The following is a 24,236-nucleotide window of genomic DNA, read 5'->3' on the forward strand; positions in this document are numbered from 1 at the left end:
CCATCTCCATGGCGATCATTATGCCAGCACCTGCGTCAGCCAGCGTTGTGACAGTTTGACTTTTAATGACAGAACAACTTCCCAACTCAATGGTTTCCCATCCTGCTGATGCTTTCCTGCCCTCAGCGCTGATTTCCCACCCCCACCATAGTTTCCCATCACAACTGTTTTTTGGGTTGGGAGTTGAGTTTCATGTCAAAGGGGAGTTTTCACCTAAATTTCTGTTGATGTCAGTGGATCCCAAGACCTGGTCAGCTTGTATTCTCTTGCAGCCAGAACTTCCCTCATTTGAAGGCTTCTTTCTGCCTTCTTTCAGCCAGGGCAGGGCTGGGAGGGAGTTTGAGAGAGCCACTCCTCCACTGCCTTGCTTAGGGACCCTGTGGGGAAATTGCTTTGGGGTGGGGGCAATTCGAGAAAAGTGGGACCTCAGAGAAGCATAGTATTACAGGAAACTTTTTAGGGTAAGAGACAGCTATCGCTTTCAGGATGGCTGGCATTCACCATCCTAAATGTGTGCTGCCACGGCTCCCTAAGCAGCGCAGCCTGCAACCTCAGCACGTGCTGACAGGAGTAACGGGGGCTGGAGCGGAGTGGAGACCCCGCGGCCAGGCTCTGTTATGCTCCTGCAGGAAGGGGAACTTGACGGTACCACAGAGCTGATGAGATGTCCACTGCCATGATTTTCCCTTTTATAACAAATTCTACCAGGGACGAGCAATGACGGAAAAGGCAGGAATATGGTTACGCCAGTACTTCACAGTCCCTTGAACTTGTTGTAGTTCCAGCGTACTGGATGGGTTGTGCCCAGATTCTTTCTTTTCCAGTGTGTCTGGTGGAAGAGAGGCAGCTCCTGCAACCCACCAGACTCCTTGGAATTTAACTTCTCGTGCTGGCCCTTGGCACTTTGACTCTGGGACTTCCAGTCCCAACTTGATTAGTGTTGCCCAAATGGTTTTCATTGCACCTGTAATGCTTTCTGGCCCTTCTGCCCTGCTGAGGATGCCATCGATGTATCGATACACTGTGAGGCCAGGTGGAATGGTGATCTGTGCTAAGGCTGTGGCCAGAGCATTGTGAGCGATAGTGGGGCAGTGTTTGTATCCTTGCGGAAAACTGTTTGAAAACATACTGAGTCCCGCTCCAGGCAAAGGCAAACCGGGCTTTTTCTTGTGCGTGGAGCAGAATCACGAGGAATACATCTCTAACATGTAAAGCATCTAAAGCTAACCTAACATCTATGCTAACCCTAATGTCCCACAAGAATCACTGCGTTACTGACAATGAAAGGAGAGGAAACAGCACTGTGAGAACGAAAATATCCCACTAAGTCAATTTTTTTGTCTACCTATACAGCAGAAGTGTTCTTTCGTGTTAAAGTCAGAGTATGTTCTGATTTGCACTGCCCCACTAAATGGTTTTATGCTGGAAAGGTTTACTAAGAAATAATTGTTAGTGTTCTTCCTGGTTATGCACCCACATCTTATAATGAAAAAATTAGATGATAACGTCTTTGCTGTGCTACACTGTTCTATAACTGAGAGTTAGGTTGTGTTTCATTTTAAGCATTCTCAAAAAAATACGGATAGTTACAGCTTTTACTAACAGCACTGCGGCAAATGTGAATTCACAGGTGGGCTTTTAAGCCTCACCTCAGCATGTTTGGTGTAGGAACAAACATTACAAGTACTCTAGTATTTTTGCCAATGCTTTCCTGCACAAATTGTATTAAAAGCATAGATTCTTCTGGTCTTCCATGCAGAAAGTATGGTGAGAATAAATCTGATATTAAAATGACTTCTTCAGATGTCAGAGGTTTATTTAGAAATGTCCACTACCTGTATTTTTTCTTATATACTTGCAGCGGGTCGTAACAACCTGCAGAGAAGATATGCAAAGTATGTCATCCCTATTATTTCCATTCCTGGGTTATGATAGAATTTGGCACAGAATATTAGATCAGTTGCAAAAAGTAGTGCTGGGCCACGCATATTCAGATTGATCCATGATCCCAGGTAGCTGTATGGGATTTGGTAATTTTCTTTAATAAGTAAAGGAAAACTGCATGTATTATAGAAATGAGAATTTAGTGAGACAAAGGGCAGGTCCAGTTCCTTTTCGACTACTACACAGAGATATTCTAACACATCAAATGAAAAGAATTTCTAAAGAAGTAGACCTTTCTGAGCTGGAGAAGAGGTAGATGAAATAGAAAAGATAGAACTAAAATCTGCAGCAAAATATTGCCTCTAAAGGAAGATGTGTTGGGGTTTTTTCTTTCACGGAAACAAATGAACAATTACTCTGCGATTCTCCAGACTGGAAATTTGCAAAAAGCTGTGTAGCGTGGTTTTCAGTAGTATAAAAAGCAAAAGCTCTTCAGGGTTTCAAGTACACCTTTGCAACAGCTGTGAAAAAAATGCAAGCATGCAGATTGTTCCATTGTATGAAAACACCTTCATTTACTACTTATTTGTCATACAGGGAATAAACTAGCAGTGACGACTGTTGGAAAGTTTTAGGTGAATAAAAAAATCCTCCAAACCAGGAAAAATACTGTGCTATCAGGTAGCTGCAGCTTTGCTGTGTGAGCTTAATATTCACGTAGAGACTTTTTCTAAATGCGTCACTTAAGGCAGGGATGGCTTCTAATTCTAAAAAGTCATATGCCTAGAGCAGTCACTCATGTGCCACATACAGGATTTTTATGCTAACACTATTAAAAAATTTCCCTAGAAAATTTTCCACCTCCTTCGAGTAAATACAACCGATGTCCCTAACTGTCTCAGTTTCCTATTCCACCATAGGTTGCTGTATTTCAAAGACAAAGTTAACCAACGGCTGGTTACTAACCGAGGGCTCAAACCAATTTTTGCAGCAGTCAGGTAGAGAGTGGCCATTTGGTCTGGACCCACTGAAGTGCCAATGTAAATACAAACAAAATAAGGTCTATCAAACTTTAGATTCTCTAGCAAAACAACGGAAAGGATATGAAGAACTACGTCTTGTCTACTGTCTGTTTCCCATACGTGTTGTGATCGGCTCCCTGGAAAACAAGAGGCTGGACTGGTCCTGGCTGTGCCCATGAGCTTGCCAGCTGAGTGCTAGGTGGTAGCAAGGAGAGCACTAGAGAAAAGCACAGACCCATTGACCCAGCACCACCGTTCTCGTGTTCTTCATGCATGTGAGGCCTGTTAGCCATTGTACTTGTATTTATTCTAACACGGGACATCAGTCAACAGTCACAACACCGGTGGATTACCAGCACTTCCGTCATATGCTTCACATATAGTGTTAAAGGAGAAATTTACACAGACGTGGGTACCACTAGGTTTGCTTTAATCGCCACTCAGAGCTGGGCCACCGCCCCAGCGAGTGGCAGAGAGCAAAGGGATACAGCACAGCTTATATACACTTATCAAATCATTAGTCAACGTCCAAAGTTTTTAGAAGTTTCCTTTGGTCTTGTCCATTCTGCAAATCCATCACCTGACCCTGTCCCTGTTGATTCATCTATTTGCTTCCAGTCTCTGCCTCGGTTCCAAGCTCCTCCTCGGATCGTGATCTTCTTTCTGCCTGCTTTAACTCACACACTCCTTCAAGCACACTTAGTCTTTGAACAGCAATTCCTATTCACATATACTGATTTTTTTTTCTTGAAACACCTGCATTTCTGCGAGCACCTGTGTGCACAAGGTGATCATCTGTTGTTTCTCTGTTCTCCCAGTGATTAACTGGACTGGGTGTTAAACCAGCCTTGGATTAGGGCTATACTGGGGACGAGGCCTGGTTCTGCCACTTAGCTGCTTTAGCACTTTAAATTTCTGAATTCAAAACACATTTTCTTTAACAAGCAATACCAGAACAATGGAGAACAATTAACAATGGTTTGGTCACTGCCGTGACAAAATAATGACAATTATTATTTCTGGTGTAGGTTGCTGTATGTCGTATTTATGAAACTAGGATTTGCCGGAAGAAAAATGTTCTATTTCACACCCACAGATGAGCTCACTGAGATGAGCATCCACGTTTTAACAAGCCTTTACATCAAAGGCTGTAAACGAGTGTCAGTCTGCACAACCAGCTGGGAATCTTGTGTTGTTCCAGGCACATATTTTTGTCCCATTCAATACCTTGTCTGTGTGATTTGCCTTTAGTCTGTCCTGTGCTTTCCTGCTAAAGATTTATAGGCTTCAGTCTTCTGATACTGCTCCAGCTCCCGCATCTAATGCTCCTTATCTCTATCTGCTCCATCAAGGTGTCGCTGAAACAAAGAAGTCCAAGAGTACCAGGGAGTTGCCTCCCCTTCAGGAGGAAGGGAAGAAAAACAACTTGCCAGATGAAGTGCTGATCCATTTCACCTATGCAAACAGGAAAGGAGCGAAGAAACAATGAGAATGTACGTGAGATGCAAAGACGCAGGATTTCTGGATAATATTGCTGTATTCTGGTGTGTCGTGTCCGTGTCTCCCCACCCTCCCGCCTTTCCCTTTTTTTTTTTAAATTCAAATCACTATTCTGTTAACTCTTTTATTTTTAGATCAAGCTTTAACGTTCAGATCTGTAACAGCAGGGTTCCAATACGCCCTTGGTTTTTTGCCCCACAGAAAAAAATGCACTACCATTCTACAACCACACACTTTTCCCATCTGAGAGGCGAACAAAACATCATGGCTATTGGAAAAGAGTAGCATAAAGATAAAAGAGCCTAGGTGATATCAATTTAAGCTATCTACGTTTAGGTTAAAAGAAAACTTCAGGCTAGGAAGAAAAAAAATATTTCACACGTGCATAATAGAATGAGCTTAACTGGAGAACTCTTTAGGGGGACCAATGAACTGAAAACCATTTAAGGAGTGGTCACAACACTTGCTAAAGGGCTCTTTTCCAGAAAAAAAAAAAGTTGCTGAGCAAGTTTTTCATCCAATGAGTTTAAAATTCAATGGAAATAAGTATTCAATCTGAGTGAACATTAGTCACTGGGCATGCCTTTTTATTTTCATTACGTCATCACAAGAATACATGCAATAGTTATAAATTTCGTGCATTTGCAAACCTGTTTTGATGCTGCTGAGGACACAGTTAACATTCTAGATTGGGGTGCAAATTTAGTGATGCTGGGTTTGCGTTTCTGTTGGACACTGTATTCTTCCAGAAGACATTAATTCTTCTCTTCTGTCTCCAGCAATGTGCTGCTGACAGAGTACAGTAACCGACTCAAAAACAGCAGAAGTGTTTCCTCAGCTTGTGTCTTGGATGGATTGTTTTGAATCAGTAAGGAGGAGTTCTACTCTACTACCTGTAAGTAGATGTCCTAGGTTTTCTAGCACAGATCTATACAGTTCTTTAAATATTTCTTTATATATATATTTTTATTTTTTTTTCTTATAAAACTTAAACAAGAAGAATGATTTTTAGGGTGTTTGCTGTATAACTATAGTAATGGTCTTTTTCTAGGGGAGACTCGCTATTCGGTCAGCTCAACCAGTCCTTATTTCAGTCAATTCCAGCCAGCTCAGCGGTCCTTATGCTCACCAAACACAACAAGCAGTAGCAGGACTGCAAGGCTGGAACAGGGGAAGCGCGAGGCTTTCCCTTCAACTGTTGTATCGGACAACTAGTTTGCTAGTTGCTGCAGCTCAGACACTTTTCCCCTGGGTTGCGGGACACTCACCCACACACAGTAGTATACTATGACTCCACCACTTGCTTCGAGAACGACTTCAAAGTCGTTAGCTAACCAAAGCCAGGCTTACGCAGCATTTTGGCTGCGGACAAGTGCAAAAGGCCGCGGTTCCGCATCTCGCCCCAGAAAGCGGGCAGCACAGTTCTTGTGGTGCGCTCCACATGGCTACCAGGGCAAAGTGAGAAGCACCACCACGAGAAGAAGCACCAGCCGCCCGTTCAGAGCCGCGGCGGGCAGGGGCTGGGCTGCCGTTCCGCGCCGGGCCGGGGCTCGGTGCCGCCGCGGGCTCCCCTCAGCCTGCCGGCCCCGGGGTGCGGCGAATGAAAAGACGGGACGCAGCTTGATGCAAGCAAGTTGTCCATTTATTAGTGATTTTCTTACAATTATATACGTTTCTACCTTCTACATATTACACACTGATTGGTTAAATCTTCAGCGTAAAAAACACTGATTGGTTGATATTTAAGGCACACCGTTAGAACAATAGGAACTTATTAGTTTACCTTGACATAGCAACAGTTTCTATTCCAAAGTTAGGGAGTTTCTTTCTACCCGGCTTTCTTGATTAACAAAGTTACGTATCGGCGCCAACGGTTCCCTTATCTGGCTACTTGTTTCTCTGTCCGTCTGGCTGCCTCCTCAACTGTAACGGCTCAGGGGTCTGCAGTTAGCTTGTTCCTTTGTTCCCAGGGCTTGTGCCCTACAAGTTCTAACAAGTCTCTATTCGAATAATCAGGCTATCAGTACTTGGACTCTTGTCCTTGAGGCCTTGTCCTACATCTCCCCCTTCCTGTTGCACAAAAAGAACCCCTGAAATCGAACGAGTTATTAATTTTTGTAAGCACTGTAAAAGACAAGGTATAAGTAATAAAACAAACAAAAAAGCAACTAAAGCATATATAATCATCTTCACTAAACTTCTTAGCCATCCTGAAATGCCCCAACCACTAAACAGTTTATCTAACCAATCCCAAGTATCACTTTGTTGAAGATGAGAAACTCCATCCTTCAATCTTTGGATGCTAGCATGAATTGATTCCGAATGATCTGAAAGGTTCATGCAACACATCCCTTCAGACTCTTCACAACCATGACCTTGTGCCAGAAGCAAAAAATCTATTGCAGCTCTATTTTGTAATGTCGCGTGGCGAACACTATCAACATCTAATAAAAGACCAGACAGGGCACTGCTTGTGGCATTAGTTTGTTTGGCAAGCCAACAGCCAAGCTTATCTAATGTTGCTAGAGCCTTTCCTGCAGCAGCTCCAGGCAACAGAAGAGATGCAATAAAGCATGTTATCATCACAATTGGAGGCAAATGCATGAACACCGTGCTTTGAACTTCGAGAGTAGCGATGTTGTAAAATCATAGATGTGTTAGGAGTCAGGACGGAAAGTCGCCCTAAGCTACACGGACCTCCTTTTATGTGAGAAGGAATGACAGGCCATGCTCGATCACCACAAATAAAAAATACTCCAACAGGTAGTGAGAGCGGAGCATTGCTAGATTTAGACAAGTTATTAGCAGTGTAATTACACCAGATACTTGCATTTCTAAAAACAGGATGAATAGGGGAAACATCCCATGCCCTAGATTGATTCTTTCCCGTGTAGTTAAATTTTATGCAAAAATCCATTTTTACTGAACCAAGGAGTTCAATTTCCTGCGGTTCCAGAGTAGCCAGTGGGAGATGGGGTATCCATACATCCCAATTGTCTGTCACATTTTTTGATACGTTTTTGGGTGGAAAAAGACTTTGAAGGTCCCTAGGTATAGGCCATTCGTCTAATGGTAAGCCCACAAGACATGTGGAAAAAGGCTGATCCGGAGTGGCCATAGCAAGACACAGAGTATCCTGTCCAGTCAAGTTCGCCAACGTGACCCAAACATTTACCTTTGGTAGAAAAGGGGGATAAGAGCTACCTTCAATAGGCCAAGGTCCAGGTATGAACATCATTATCCATATTACTGTCAATGCTTGTTTCTCTTTTTCTTTTTCCATTGTCGTTTTACAACCAGCCATTCTTCTGGTCGTACTGTCCACGACCAAGGCACTGCAATTGATTGTCCACACTCTAATCCTACAATAATGTTCTTGTTAATAATATAAATTCTGCTTGTTAATACAATATATTGAAACAACAACTGTGCAATAGCCCATACTTCTAGGCTTTCAATCAATGATAAAAAATTTGCAAAAACTAAGTTTGGCAAAATCTCAGAACCTAACCCTATAACTCCCTCCAATTCCAAAAGAGGTTTTCCCATAAAACATTCAGCCCAGTGTATATGATTAAACCTTAATATTTGATTATTACACTCAGAACACATCCAATGACCCCATCTGTCCCTTAGTCTTACAGCTCGCCAGCGATCGTGATCACAGAGTTCACAATGAATCTTGATCCACGGTCGACAAGATGGTTCATGTTCATAGCAACTTAACTATAGAAATCGAGACACTGTCCAATCTGGTTCATGACAGTGTCGTTGAAAGTCGATGTAATGGAAGATAATATCTGCTAGCGGTGCCGTCAGTGCGTTGGGGATCTGGTCTGGTCCAAACGTATTACCTTTGTTAAGTGGTTTAATCCAGGGCGATTATGTCCGTTCCAAGCGCTGTAAAAAGCGAAAACTAGATGCTATATCCTGAATTTGGTTACCTGACATTAATGCAAAACAGAAATCATCATGCAGTTTTTATTTCATTCTGTAGGGTCGGTGTCGGTATCAGTTGTCTGCGGTAAAGGTTCACGGAAAGGTCGTACATTCTTTGCTGGGATCCATCTGGGTCCTTTTTCTGTGGAGACACAAGCATAACCTTTTCCCCATGTAACAAGAGGATATGGTCCCATAATTTTACCTGTTTCTGGGTCTCGAACCAATACTGGGGCTTTAACCCGTGCCTCGAAAGAGGTATTTGCAGTAAAATGTTGAACTATCGGTGGGTTGTTATCTATTAAAGAACAATTTAAAAAATTAAAAACATACAATGCTTTCTGTAACCGTTCCTCCGGAATAGCCATTCCCATTCCCCCTTTTTGTTGTTGTAATAGACGTTTTAGAGACTGATGAGACCGTTCAATGAGAGATTGACCGGTGGGGGAATGAGGAATGCCAGTAATATGAGTTATACCCCATAGGGCAAAAAAGGTTTTTATAGTTGTTGAAACATAAGCTGGACCATTATCTGTCTTTATCTTTGAGGGAATACCCAAAGTAGCAAAAGCACGCATTAGATGTCTATGAACATCTCGTGCCTTTTCTCCTGTGTGACACGAGGCAAACAAGGCGCCTGAAAATGTATCAATGGAAGAGTGGATATATTTAAGGTTACCAAATTCAGAATAATGTGTGACATCTGTTTGCCATAATGGTAGGCTTTGTAATCCTCTAGGGTTAACTCCTGCAGCAATTGATGGGAAAGAATGTTTTTGACAATCAGGACAGACAGCAATAATATTTGACACTTGTTGAGAAGTAAGGTCAAACTGTCGTTTAAGAGCTCCAGCATTTTGATGGAAAAAAAGAGTGACTTAGTTTAGCTTGTGCAATACGGTCTGGCAGTACTTGAACTGGTAACGTCAATAGATCAGCTCGTCGATTGCCTTCTGCAAGAAAACCAGGTAGTGAGGTGTGAGATCGATCTAATATGCATAACAAAATAAGGCGCAGATCGAGCGTCCAAAAGGAAAACAAGTTCCTGTAACAGGGTAAAGAGTTGTGAATGTGAAACATTCCGCAGCACAGAAGCTTCCGCTCGTGTAACAATACCTGCAACATAAGCTGAATCAGTAACAAGGTTGAGGGGTACCTTCCATTTTCAGAAAACGCGAACAACTGCATTCCGTTCTACTATTTGAGGTGAACCGGAGACTGTCTCTATGTCCGAGTCCCATTGTCTCCGTTGATCATCCCACCATAGGAGAACAGATTTATGTGATTTGCCTGATCCATCTGTAAACACAGTAAGTGCCTGTAAGGGTTGTTCGCTTCTTTTGGGTTTTAACATCAGACGAAAGTCAATGTTAAACAGTTTGTGTGAAGGTGGATGAGAAGTTATTTGACCTGTATAGTCAGCAAGTGCCCTAACAAAGGTGTCTGATTGCTGATAAAGCCATTGCAAGTATACCGTTGTTATTGGTAGACAAATACAGACAAAATCCTTCCCTGACAAGGTTAACAGGCGTGATCTAGCTTTAACAATCAGAGAGGCAAACATTTCATGTTGTGTCAAAATAGTTTTTGTAGACTGGTTAGGTAAAAAGATCCATTCAATAATCAACAGGGCGTCTGAGTTCTGAAGGTCCCACTGAAATATCAGGGCATGAGGCTGTCGAGCAGGGTTTAAAATAATCAAGTAAAAAGGTAGTTCAGGGGCCCATCGGTGGGCCAGTCAAGAAGCAATAGCTGAGGCAACCTTTTGTAAAGATGTATCTGCTTCAGAGTTAAGATTACGTGGAAAACAAAGATTAGTGTCCCCTTTTAGTAGTTCAAACAGAGCACCCAAGTCTGTATTAGAAATTCCCAATAGTGGTTGAACCCAATTTATTGTTCCCAGTAATTTTTGTGCATCATGCAGGTTTCTTACATTGGTATTGATCTGCAATGGTTGAGGAACAATAGTTTGTGCTCTTATTCGCCAGCCCAGATATTTCCAAGGGGGAAACTTTTGGACCTTTTCTGGTGCTGTACAGAGACCTGCCGAATTCACAGCATCTGTGACAAGGGCTACAGCTTTCTCCATGACTTCGTGATGTTGTGCTGCCACTAAAAGGTCATCCATATAATGATACAATAACACAGTAGGCATAGCATTTCGGACAGGACTGAGTATTTTCGCCACATACCATTGACACATTGTAGGGCTATTTTTCATACCTTGTGGCAGTACAACCCACTGATATCTCTGCAATGGAGCTTGCATGTTGATGCTTGGAATTGAAAAGGCAAATTTCGGGGCATCATCTGGATGTAACGGGATACTGAAAAAACAATCTTTAAGATCTATGACAGTTAGATGCCAGTGTCGAGGGATCATAGTCGGGGACGGGAGCCCGGGTTGGAGGGCTCCCATATCTTCCATAGCATCATTAATTTTTCTGAGATCATGGAGCAAGCGCCACTTGCCAGTTTGTTTTTTAATAACAAAAACTGGTGAATTCCATGGGCTGGTAGAAGGTACAATGTGTCCTTGGGACAGTTGTTCTGAGACTAAGTTTTGAAGTGCGCGAAGTTTTTCCAAAGGAAGGGGCCACTGATCCACCCAAATAGGAACATCAGATTTCCAGGTTATTTTTAGGGTGTCGCACACTTCAATGGCCCCATCTAAAAATGTGTACGGATAGACATTCCCCATTGTGGTAATACATCACATCCCCACAAAACCATAGGTACAGGCAGCACAAAAGGTTTAACAGAAGCCACATGTCCCTCTGGTCCTTGAATTCGAATTAGTTCCAAACTCTGACGACTGTTACCGGTCCCCCCTATCCCAGCCAGTGTCTGAGAGACATTAGTCAGTGGCCATTGCGGAGGCCATTTGGCTTGAGAAATTACTGTGACATCAGCTCCAGTGTCAATGATCCCATTTAGTGCTATTTGTTGGTCATTGTAAATAAGGGTACACTGATACATAGGTCGCTGTGGAGAAATGGATTGTACCCACAAAATACGAGGTAACCCTGTGGATCCAAAACCTCCTCTCCTCTGCGGAGGATGATCAGTGATAAGAGAGCTTACCCTTGCTGGAAACAGAATCAATTGCGCTATTCGACTACCCTGAGGTATCGTACAAGGTGGAAATGGAGTCCATGCCATGGTTTTGATTTCATCCACACTGTCAGAGTCAATAACACCTGGTAAAACAGAGACCAGACAATGTTGTGGAAGATCTACCAATTAACGGAGCTTGTGTATCAGGGGGTAATGGTCCTTTGACATTTGTTGATAATAAATGAACCGAGGAATCGAGCAGTGTTACTGTGTGTGAGATTGCCAGGTCCAATCCGGCGCTGCCTGAGGTTGCTGGACAGGGACTTGAGGTGTCGGTGCTTCTCTCCGAGCTTGTTGAAATGTCAGCTGTGGCACTTGTGTCTGCGCGCGTCGCTGCCCCGCGCTCCGCGGTCGGTTTCCCTGTATCGGTTGTCCCTGGAAGTCATACTTAGATCGACATTGATTAGCATAATGGCGCCCTTTCCAACATTTCGGACAAACTCCAGGACCAGGAGGTTGTTGTCTATTCCCTGCAGCCCGAGCAAGACAATTTCTCTTTAAATGACCAGGCTTACCACAACCATAGCAATTCCCCACACCACACATCGCTGCAAAAGCAGCAGCCATAGCTTCAAACTTATGGTCAACCGTACCGATTCGGTTACATGCTTCCACCATTTCCACCAGAGTGGGGTTTGGGTTGGGAAGAGACTTCAAGAGCCTTTTACAATCAACATTAGCATTTTCAACAGCTAGTTTTGTTTAACAATATATCCCAAGCTTCCGCATTATCTACTTGACGTTCCAAAGCCTGTTTTAGTCTATCAATAAACTGCATATAAGGTTCTCGAGGCTCCTGAGTGATGTTAGTAAAAGCTTTTTGTGGCTTTTGTACGTCAGGAACCTGGAAAAAAGCCTTTTTCGCCTCTTCTCTAATTGCCTCGAGCGCCGCACAGGGGGCAGTTTTGAGCCTGCGCTACAGGATCAGTATGTGCACCGGTGCCCGTAAGATGTTCTGTTGTTAGTGCAGCTAATGCAGCATCATTATGATTAACATACGTGAGCAGGAGTGCTTGCAGTCCCCCTCTCCAGTGCGACTCCCACAACGTATACTGAGTCAGGGTTAGTAGCAATCGTGCTGAAGATTTCAAATCATGAGGAGTCATGACATAAGTATCAAACACAGAAGATAACAGACTTATAAAATAGGGAGAAGAAATACCATGCTCCGTAACCGTGCGGTGCAGTTCTTTAACAACCGAAAAAGAGCGAGCCTCCCATCGTGCTCCCCCTGCCCGACCCTGAGAATACAAGACCGGAGCAACTATAGTTTTAGCCATTTCTAAATCCCCCTCCTTTAAGGCTTGTTTCTTTATTTTGCATCACAAATGCAAAATACGCTAAATATTTAATCGTATTTATTACGCTAAATAGGCTAAATATTTAATAAAATAAAAATGCAAAATAGGCTAAAATCACAGGCCCACACGTCACGCAGATCAGGAGGGTATAAATCAGGTTTTTGTTCAGGGTCTACCGGTCCCAGGTCAAAGGGGTCTTCTTCTGGCGGATACCCCACTGCATTAACACCCAGGGGTTTAGAGCACTGTGATTTAGAGGCTGATAAGGACAGGGCTATAGGAGCTTGCAACTCCTCCTCCTCTCCTTCCTCTGCCTTTTCTTTTTGTGCTTTCAGAGTCTCAAAAACAACTCTCCACGAAGAGAGCAGACGGTGGGACTCAGTATTGCCTTTTGTCGCAGAATCCCACAATTTCACCCCTGTATCGTCCCAAAGTTCCCGCGTGAAAATTGTAGTTGCAGTCACTGCAGGCATATTTACTTGCACCCACTTAAGCATTGCTTTAAGGTCATGCCCAGAAATACTTTTCTTATGTTTGTTAAGGAGACCTTTCATAAGCACATATAGGTCTCTTTCTGGGGATGAAACCTGATTCCCCATTACGGATTTCCCACAGCTCACCTCTCAACTCCGGAGGGATTTATGGCCGGCCGGCTCCCGCTTCCTTTCAGCAGATCATTCAAAGTTCTGTGGGATTCGCTGCATGTCGCTCAGTTAGGCGATTCGAGAGTCCCTCCACATCAGATCGTTTACCAGATCACGTCAGGGTCAGCAATTTGCGGCAAATGAAGAGACGGGACGCAGCTTGATGCAAGCAAGTTGTCCATTTATTAGTGATTTTCTTACAATTATATACGTTTCTACCTTCTACATATTACACACTGATTGGTTAAATCTTCAGCGTAAAAAACACTGATTGGTTGATATTTAAGGCACACCGTTAGAACAATAGGAACTTATTAGTTTACCTTGACATAGCAACAGTTTCTATTCCAAAGTTAGGGAGTTTCTTTCTACCCGGCTTTCTTGATTAACAAAGTTACATATCGGCGCCATCCGTTCCCTTATCTGGCTACTCGTTTCTCTGTCCGTCTGGTTGCCTCCTCAACTGTGACGGCTCAGGGGTCTGCAGTTAGCTTGTTCCTTTGTTCCCAGGGCTTGTGCCCTACAAGTTCTAACGAGTCTCTATTCATCAGGCTATCAGTACTTGGACTCTTGTCCTTGAGGCCTTGTCCTACACCGTAATACATAACCCAAAGACTTAACCCTAAGATATAACCATAAGTCTTAAGACTGAACCTTAAAACTTAACCTTAGGACTTAACATAAAGTCTTAACCCTAAGATCTTAACCCTATGACTCAACCTTAAGACTTAACCCTAAGACTTAACCTTAAGACTTTACCTAAAGACTTAACCCTAATACTTTACTGTAAGACTAATCCCTATAGATTTAACCCAAAGCCTTAACTCTAAGACTCAAACTTGAGACTTAACCCATAGACTGAACCTTTAAGGCTTGACCCTAAGACGTAACCCTAAGACTTAACATTTAGACTTAACCATTATTTTAAGGTAAAGTCCTAACCCTAAGACTTAACCCTAAGTTTAACCATAAGACTTAACCTTAAGACTTACTCTAATTCTTAAACCTAACACTTAACCTTAAGGCTTAACCCTAAGAGTAAACCCTGAGACTTAACCCTAAGACTCAACTTTAAGACTTAAACCTAAGACTCAACCTGAAAAATTAACCTTAAAACTTAACTCTAAGACTTAACACTAAGACTAAAACTTCAGACTTAACCCTAAGACTTACCCTAAGACTTAAACCTTGAGCCTTAACCCTTTCTTAACCTAAAGACTTAACCCTAAAACTTAACCCTAACACTCAACTTTAACCTTAACCCTAAGACTTATCTATAAGACTGAACTCTAAGACTGAATCTTAAGACTTAACCCGTAAGACTCAACCTTATTAATTAACCTTAAGACTTAACTCTAAGACTTAACCCTAAGACTTAAGCCCAAGACTCAACCTCTAAGACTTAACCCGAAGACATAACCTTAAGACTAAAACCTAAAGACTTATCCATGAGACTTTAACTCTGCCTTAAACTAGAGACATATCCCTAAGAGTTAACTGTAAAGACTCAACCTTAAGACTTAACCCGAACACTTAATCCTAAGACTCAACCCTAAGAGTTAACACTGAGAATTAACCTAAAGACTTAACCCTAAGATTTAACTATAAGATTAACTCTAAAGGCTCAACTTTCAGACTCAACCTTAAGACTTAACCTTAAGATTTAACCCTAAGACTCAACCTTAAGATTTAACACTAAGACTGCACTCTAAGACTGAACCTTAAGACTTAACCCTTAAGACGCAACCTTAAGAATTAACCTTAAGACTTAACTCTAAAACTTAACCCTAAAGAATTAACCATAAGACTCAACCTTTAAGATTTAAGCCTAAGACTGAACTCTAAGACTTAACCCTAAGATTTATCCTTAAGACTTAACCCTACGTCTTAACCCAAATACTTAACCCTAAGACTCTACCCTAAGAGTTATCATTGAGACATAACCTAAAGACTTAACCCTAGGGATTTAACCCTAAGACCTATCCCTGATCCTTCACACTAAGACTTAACTGTAAGGCTCAACCTTAAGGCTTAATCCTAAGACTCAACCTTAAGACTTAACCCTAAAGACTTCAACTCTAAGATTTAACATTCAGACTTAACCTAAAGACTTAATTGTAGAGACTTAACCCTAAGACTTATCCCTAAGGCTTAACCCTAAGACTTTAAGTCTCATCCTTAAGACTTAACCCTAAGACTCAACCTTATGACTTGACCTTAAGACTTAACCTAAAGACTTGACCCTAAGACTTAACATTTAGGCATAACCATTAGCCTTAACCTAAAGACTTAACCCTAAGACTTGACCCTAGGACTTAACCCTAAGGCTCAACCTTAAGCCTTAACCTATAAGACTTAACTCTAAGACTTAGCCCAAAGGGTTAACTCTAAGACTGAACCTTAAACCTAACCTTAATACTTAGCTCTAAGTCTTAACTATAAGACTTATTCCTAAAACTCTCAGCCTAACACTCAACATTTGGACTTAACCTAAATACTTAACCTTGAGACTTAACCCGAAAACTTAACCTTAAGACTTAATCCAAAATCTTAACTGTAATACATAACCCGAAGACTTAACCCTAAGACATAACCATAAGTCTTAAGACTGAACCTTAAAACTTAACCTTAGGACTTAACCTAAAATCTTAACCCTAAGACTTAACCCTACGACTCAACCTTAAGACTTAACCTTAAGACTCTACCTAAAGACTTAACCCTAGTACTTTACTGTAAGACCTATCCCTATAGATTTAACCCAAAGCCTTAACTCTAAGATTCAAACTTGGAGACTTAACCCATAGACCAAACCTTTGAGACTTAACCCTAAGACGTAACCCTAAGACTTAACCTACCAAAAAAATTCCTTCCTGGCACCTTCCCCGGAGGAGTTGTGCATTGGGTTTGCCTTGGAACAGTTTGTCTCCGGCCGAGTACAAACGTCAGCACACCCCATGCACAGCTCCAGCAGGGAAAGGTGCCAGGAAGGCATTCTGCTGGCAGTTCTCACACTGCCCCGGTAGCCAAGATGAAAGGTACCACAAAAGTTGGGCACCTGCTTTCTGGGCTGAGATGGGGAACCGCTGACTGCACAAAGAGGTTAAGAAGAGTTGCATGTTTAAGTTAAAGGAGACAGTTTCTGAAATTATCTTAGGTGAAAAAACCAAGGTGGTGTACTCATGGATTTTCTCCCCTGCAAAGCCATGAAGAAAACATGAACCGCACTCCCCAAAGGCAAAGGAGCAAACTGAGGGAGAGCAGCTCATCGGCGCCTTTCAGAGCTTCAACAGTCTGGAGAAACGGGAAAAAACCCCATACAAAGAGAAACAGCAGCCAAGAAGCACTTTTATAAAATGCATATTGGGGCCTGTTCCAGATCTCAGAATGACTTTCAGTATTGCTTTGCATGACTATTAGACCAAGGCCTAAAGTGGAGTGATAGCTTCTGCTTGCCGGGGCATGAGAAGATCACTCAAATGAGCGACACAGTAACAAGCAAACACCAAAGGCAACAGCGGAGCATACCATTTCCCTCCACTGGCGACCGGCTGTGCAGTAAACCAGCTTAACCAGCCTCCCTAAGGATGGCTCTAAAGTCACTGAAAAGGAAAAAAAGAAGGTAAGTGCTTAGCCTGGAATGCAAAGGCACCATCTTGGCTCCCAGGCAGGTGGCACTGATGGCCCAGCAGGGTCATGTCCCCACGTTCCAGGAAAGATAAAAAAAGTGCAGGACGTGTTTGTGGGGTGGGTTTGATGCATCCTTTCCGTTTGGTGAAAGCCTGAGGAAGGACGTACCCCACGGTAGGACCGGTGGCACTTTAGACCTGAGGTTTAAAAAGTGCTGCACATCAGTGACACTCCCCAAGCTGCTTTCACCACCAAACAATAAAAGATTTGCTTTCTCCAGTATGGTGGGAATGATACCATAAAGTCGGTCATGGAGAGAAACCCTCTAAGCCTTGCTTGCAAGTTTCAGAAGGCAGGCATTCTTTATGGCAGTGCTGGGAGCACGGGGGAATGTTTCCTCTGAGCGTGCTCACCCAGTTCCTCGAGGGCACGCACTATGGACAGCAGAGCACTTGCACACTCATAGCGCATTACACATGCATTTTCAGTCAGGCACGGGGTGGGTTACAAGTTTCTTGCTTTAATACAAACAGAGCACACACCCTCAGACAGCACTGCTGAGGTTTTTTACTAGCTCCCCGTGCTCCCCAAGCGGGGCCTTGCCCTCTCTCGGGGGGCTATCTGAGTCAGAGGTCACGATCTCCCCCCACAACAATTACCTTTGTCCGACTTCCAACCAACGTTCTGCGGATCGCAGCACTCTATCGGCTTGTCTCCTCCTGTGGCCACAACGTCCTCACCCAGAGGCTCTTTCTGCATCACTGAAGAGAGCGGAGATCTTTTCCCCATCCATGCTTTATTCCCCATCCTTCCCAAGGCTGACTCCCTGGATGAGAGGTCCCTTAATTCGTCACTTCTAACAGCTTTAGAGAGTCAGCTTGGCCTAACCTTTGTGCGCAGGTGTGTTTAACGTAGAGCTAAACACCAAATCAGTGTGGTAACTGGGGAGCTCAGACATCTTGTCCCTTTGCCGAGCCAGCAGCCTTCCCTTAACAGAATCCCTGGACACAAACGTATATACAGTGGAATCTATACAGTGGCATCAAACGTCCGCCCAGACACCACATCCGTCCCTAAAATCCTTCCCCCCAAACAACCCTGAAAGACTTCCCTTGACCCCCTCCTCCACCCTGGCTGTTCCTGAAATCATCCCCCACCTCCACCTCCCCGCCCTGTCCCTAAAACCTTTTCCCCCAGACCCTGGTCCAGCCCTCCCCACCCTCGGTCCGTCCCTAAAATCCTTCCCCCAATCCCCCGGTTCTTCCCTAAAGGCCTCCATTAACCCCCCGTCCGTCCCTAAAACCCTTCCCCCAGGCCCCCCAATCTGGTCTCTAAATAACACACACACCCTCAACCCCCCCCACGCCCCCACCCCCAGTTTATCAATACACACACCCCCACCTCCCCCCACCCCCCACCCCCCACACACCCACTCCCACAAACACACATCCTTGCCCCACCCCCACACACCCCGCTCCATCCCTAAACACCTTCCTCCATTCCCACCCGTCCGTCCCTAAACCCCTTCCCCCCGCCCCCTCCCCTGCCCCCGTCCCTCTGTCCCTGGCACGGCCCAACTGCCCAGCACCACCAGACCACTCTGGCCCAAACACCGTAAGGCAATGGTTCCCACCTGCCAATAGCAAGTCGAGGAACATTTTTTTTCCTTAAATAGAGAGAGTTTTACTTCATACGATGCCGACTACGCCAAATTATGTTTTGCTGACTGACTGGATACACAGCAAAGCTGAACTCTACATCAAATATAATCAAACCTATCAAATATATCAAATGATGGAATATATCAAACACAGTTTCTTATATTGCAATAAAAGAAAATAGCATGCAATATGATAAAAGGAACCAGTAGCAGTTACTGTGAGCAATATGATAAAAGAGCAACAGAAGCGAAGCATCCAATTGTTATTCCAAAGTGTTAACATGCCTAAGGAAAGGAGACATCACCAATTCCCACCCCAATTCCCTTCGGCTGGGAGCCCCCTTGCAGCTGGTGCCAGGAGTCTCTCGGGAGCTGGGAAATCCCCTGGAGAAGGTGCCAGGAAAGAAATTCTCTTGCTGCTTCCCACCGTGCATGGTAGCCATGTGAGGCACAGCGCAAGGGTTCTGCTCCCTGCTTTCTGTGGTGAGAAAACTGATCTCTTTTCAGCGGCAATAATGCACAGCCCAAAAAACTCACCTTGACAAAGTGCAGCAGTGCTCCCTGGAGAAGATGCCAGGCAGGAATTCTCTTGCTGCTTCTCACCCTGCCGGGCAGCCATGTGAGTCAGCACAAAAGTTCTGCTCCCTGCTTTCTGTGGCGAGAAAATTGACGAAAACCTTGTGCACTCATGCAGAACCAGAGCTCACCATGTCCAAGTGCAGCACTGCTCCCCTGGAGCAGGTGCCAGGCAGGAATTCTCTTGCTGCTTCTCACCGTGCCCTGGCAGCCATGTGAGGCACAGCACTAAAGTTCTGCTCCCTGCTTTCTGCGGTGAGAAAATGGACCTCTCACATTTGCAATCATGAAGAGCCAAAAAAACCCTCACTATGGGTAAGTGCAGCACTGCTCCCCTGGAGAAGGTGCCAGGAAGGAATTCTCTTGCTGCTTCTCACTCTGTCCTTGCAGCAATGTGAGGCACAGCACAAAAGTGCTGCTCCCTGCTTTCTAAAGTTAGCAAAATTGACCGTTCACAGTTGTACTCATGTTGAGACAAGACTTTCTTACTCAAAAGCAAAACCCAAGAAGCCACGTAGCCTTGGGAACCCCCTTGTCCTTCCGTGTGGCTGGTGACTTCCCATGGCTTTTCTGCAAGGCAGGAGAAATAACCATGAATTTGGAAGCCCACGTAAATTCAAGTACACTTAGTCCTCTGACAGTCACTACTTATGGGCCAGCGGTCCTCTCACCCCTCCACAGATCTGCCTGTTAGTCCTCTAGCAGTCATTCTCCATGGAGGGACCACAAGTCCTCCACACCTACCTACCAGCTCACCAGAAATGAGTCAGACCACGCCAGAAGTGACACTGCCTGACCTGCAGGAGATATATTAGACCAGTAACGATGGTTTCAAGACAGAAAAGCCCACCACCACCCACCAGCACAGCAGAAAAACAACCAGAAGAAACATCATACACAAACCAAAGGCCCCCATCCAAACCCCACAAAGGCAAAATAGCTGAAAAAAGGCACTCTCCACAAAAAACCCCACCACCACACAGATCACAAGATAAGATAAAAATGCCATAACCCCAGGAACACAGGGCCAACAAACACAGATTCTGTCCATAACAGTAACACACTTTGACACTAACTCGCCTGACCTCTGACTTACTTGACCTTGTTGCCCCCAAACCCCAGCACACTGTAGCCCTAAGGCAACACAAAATGGAACACAAAGTCCCTGAAGATCTCTGCCAGGGCAAAAGCAAAGCACAGAGCCACACAGGAGGGTGGGGTTGGAAGGGACCCGTGGAGGTCCTCTGGGCCAAGCCCTCTGCTCCAGCACGCTCGCCTCGAGCAGGTCGCAGAGAACTGTGTGCCCTTGGCCTTTGAAGATCTCCAAGGACAGAGTCTGCACAACCTCCTTGGACAACCTCTGCCAGCATTTGACCGCCCCGAGGGGGAAAATTTGCCATTTCAGTCTCTCCTTTCACTGTACCACATTCCAGAGCAGCCATGAGATGACAAGCTCAGGCTTGAAAGCCAGTGCTGTGGCTGGCCTGAAATTCTGTCCCCCTTTTTTTCATCCACTAGTAGCTAAAGGAGGACAAAGAAGGATTTCTTTCAAAGGAGAACTTCTCTTTTCCTCTGTCCTTCTTCTCTACCAGTGATCTGGATTCTGAGTGCTGTGCCACTGTCCTAATGGCTGGGATAGGGATACTTCTTGTAGGACAGGGAGGAGGTGGCAGTGGAGATGATCAGGCTGGGGAAGCTGAAGGAAAACGCAAGCAACTGGAGTTGCCTGGAGCAAGAGTGGCCAGCTTCCAAGCTAGGTCACCTCGTGTCCTCAGCTCCCATGCAGGAGCTGAACCACACACATGGACTGCAAAGCAGTGTGACCCATAGAAAAAAGTTTGCTTGGCTCGGGATCGCCCAGGGGCATTTAACTGCAATTCCGCCCTTGTCAGCAGGAAGGAAACATGCCCTGCAAGCACACACTGAGGCACGACACCTTGCCCGGGGCTAAAGGGTACCTCAGGAGACCTACGTGGGACCCCCCAGCACCTGGATTGCTGGCTGGAGGATGCGTAGGTCAAAGGACCCTGATGGGAGCCCTGCAGGCTCTCAGACATTGGACCAACGGGCACCTTCCCTTGTCATACAGAGCATCCTCTCGGATGCTCTGGACAGTTTCTGGTAGATCTCTGGAGAAGAGCTTCTCCCCAGGCCTCTCCCATGGGCTTGCTCACCCCCGGAGCCCTTCCCAAGCACAGCCCCAGCAGGTGGATGCAACCGGCGTTGCAGGGAAGAACAAGCAGCAGGCACCACACTCAGCACTGCGGGAAAGCTGGGACCCCAGACACCCACCCAGGCTCTCCAATCCCAGCCTGGCCCACAAGAGTGCCTTTATCTCCCTTTCCCAGAAGTGCTGAATTCCCCTTCCAGCATTAGCCACTGGACCCGCGCTGCTTCTTGCTGCAGTGTACAACAGCCACAAGAGAATTTGCTAGATGTCTCTGATTTCCTGCATTTTTCCTGAACAGGGCGGGTGTGTAACTCTCTGAATCACTTCTATTTGAAGCAAGGCATTGCTTAGGGTCAACAGTGAAACGAGACACGGGCCATCAAAAGCTGACTACTTTTCCCCTTCTTTGCCATGGTCACGGCCTACCCCACAGACTCGCCCCTGGCCGTGTCGGCCACCGGCTGGGTGAAGGTCATGGCTAACAGGGCAGGGGCTCCTGTGTGGCGCTCATCCAGCCCTGATTGCCAAGGGTGAAGCCTTAGCACCCAGGTGGGATAAAGCCTTCACAAGCTTTATCAACTTTCAACTGTCCAACTTTTCCAGTTTCTTTCTTATATCCCTCCATGATCCAGCCACAAATTGGATTTTTAGAAATGCTTCTCCAACTGGAGAGGATGGGTATATCCCCGAATACATTTGTAAATTTTCCTCAGTTTCTCTAACCAATCCACAGGAGACTCGTCCTTTTCCTGTTGCTCACTATAAACCTTGTTAATATTCTGCCCCCTTGGGACTACCTCCTTAATTCCTTGGATAATCAGCTCTCCCAAATCTGACATATTTTGTATTCACTTTCTTCCTGACTAAAGGGCTCTTTATTATTCACATATAAATTTAATGTCTCACACATCCAATTATCAAAACATCCAAGTATTGACCAATATACATAATCCGACCGAATTTCCTCTCTCGTCCACACATTCATACAGTAATGGACCATTTTTGGTTTAGTTTTTCCCTCTTGAGACGGCCAGTGGCCCCAGTGCCTGAGCATTATTCCTAAAGCACTATTCAGGGGAATAATTTGTGGGCATTCCTTTTCTTCCTTTGTTTCCTCTTCAAATCTTGACTCCTGTTGGCCCATTGGATTAGGAATTTTGCGGCAATTCCTATAGCCCTTAGCAACCAAAAAAGTGTCTTGCAGGGGTTCTGTCTCACATCTGACGCCCCCCTACGAATATTACACCCTTGGTTACCGATACCGATGTCTACTTTTACAGTGGCTTCCTATCGCCCTTAGTTACCGGTAAGAGTGTCCTGTACGGGGGTGAACCCTTCACCCACCCACATACCCTATAGGAGTCGAGATCCCACCCACAAATCCTATAGGAACCGCTTCGGTCCTTCACCGGCCAAGTCCCTCGCAGGAGTTTGGAACCGCAGTTAGAAGACCTCCACACTCACTTCGGAATTCAGATCCTGGCTCCGACCCTAGAGTCCGTTTCCAGAATTAGGTTCCGTCTCACTCACACTCTTACACACAAGTAACTGATACCCACCCAGCCGAACGGCTTCCCTTATACTCACGACTCCGTTGTCTTCATTCGGATCTTCGTGCGCCAGAATTATGGGTCCTTTATACTGCAGTTTTTCCCTAGGAGCTCCAATCCTTTTTGGTTATTGTTTCTCTTTAGTTCATTGATCTCCAGAGACTGACCTAGACTGCTACTCTCAAGCCACAATCTGTCGGGCGCCCCTCGAGAAGTCACAGTCCAGGAAAGCACAGCGAGATCACGTCAGGGTCACAAAATTGTTATAAACGATAACAATTAAAACAATTTTATTTTGGGTTCAATCAATTTAGGTTGAGGAACAATAAGCAAAAACAGCGCTGGGTGCATGGAGAACTCAATTAGTTCCACCACACGCACACCTGAGTCCTAAAAGCAGCGTCTTTTATGCCCGGATCTTGACCAATCCCTTCTCGCCGGGTGTTCGTCCTGCCCTTTCCCCATTGGGTCGTTAGGAGGAGAAGGTGTACCCTACTGGCTCTCCTTTGGCGTGCTTTTTCAAATCTCAAGGTCTTTGTCTCCTTCGGAGGGTCTTCTCTGGCGTGGTTTTGCTTTCCTTATCTCCTTTTGGTGAGCTTTTCCAAGCAGTGATTGCCTCAGGGGAACGGGAAGCCATCACATTGTCTTAAAGGAGAACCACACGTGCCCACTCACCACAACTGTGATACAGGTCCCAGATTTACACAGGGTACAACAATTACACTTATCACAGTACATTCTATTTTTGACATGAATCGTGACTGCGTTTGGCCCAGCCCCTGCCTCCTCAGGCAGGGCCACCCACAGCCAGCTGCCCAGGACCGTGTCCAGATGGCTTTTGAATATTGCCAGGGTGGCAGACCCCACAACCTCTCTGTGCGTTCCATGCCAGTGCCCCGTCACCTGCACAGTGAAGTGCTTCCTGACGCTCAGAGGGAACCCCAGGTGCTTCAGCTTATGCCCATCGCCTCTTGCTCTGTCACTGGGCACCACTGAAAACAGCCTGGCTCCATCTCCTTCACACCCTCCCTTCAAGTATTTATATTCATTGGTAAAATATTCACCACCACCACCCCCCCAGCCACCGAGCTGCCTTCTCTCCAGGCTGAATAGTCCCAGCTCTCCCAGGCTTTTCTCATGTGAGAGATGCTCCAGTCCCTTTGTCACCTCAGGGGCCCTTCCCTGGACTTTCTCAGGTGTGTCCATGCCTCTCTTGCACTGGGGAGCCCAAAAGGTGTCCTGTGCT

At 45.1% G+C, this 24,236-nt stretch overlaps 1 long non-coding RNA gene across 1 annotated transcript; it reads left to right on the forward strand.

Moving 5' to 3' along the window:
* The first annotated feature begins 18 nt into the window (after positions 1 to 18).
* On the forward strand, positions 19 to 5,689 carry LOC119158002. The gene is made up of 3 exons (XR_005107732.1): positions 19 to 4,399; positions 5,186 to 5,301; positions 5,458 to 5,689. It is a non-coding gene; the product is annotated as an uncharacterized LOC119158002 (long non-coding RNA).
* Positions 5,690 to 24,236: the final 18,547 nt, after the last annotated feature.

The sequence above is a fragment of the Falco rusticolus genome, chromosome 15 (genome assembly GCF_015220075.1).
Source record: "Falco rusticolus isolate bFalRus1 chromosome 15, bFalRus1.pri, whole genome shotgun sequence".
NCBI lineage: Eukaryota > Metazoa > Chordata > Aves > Falconiformes > Falconidae > Falco > Falco rusticolus.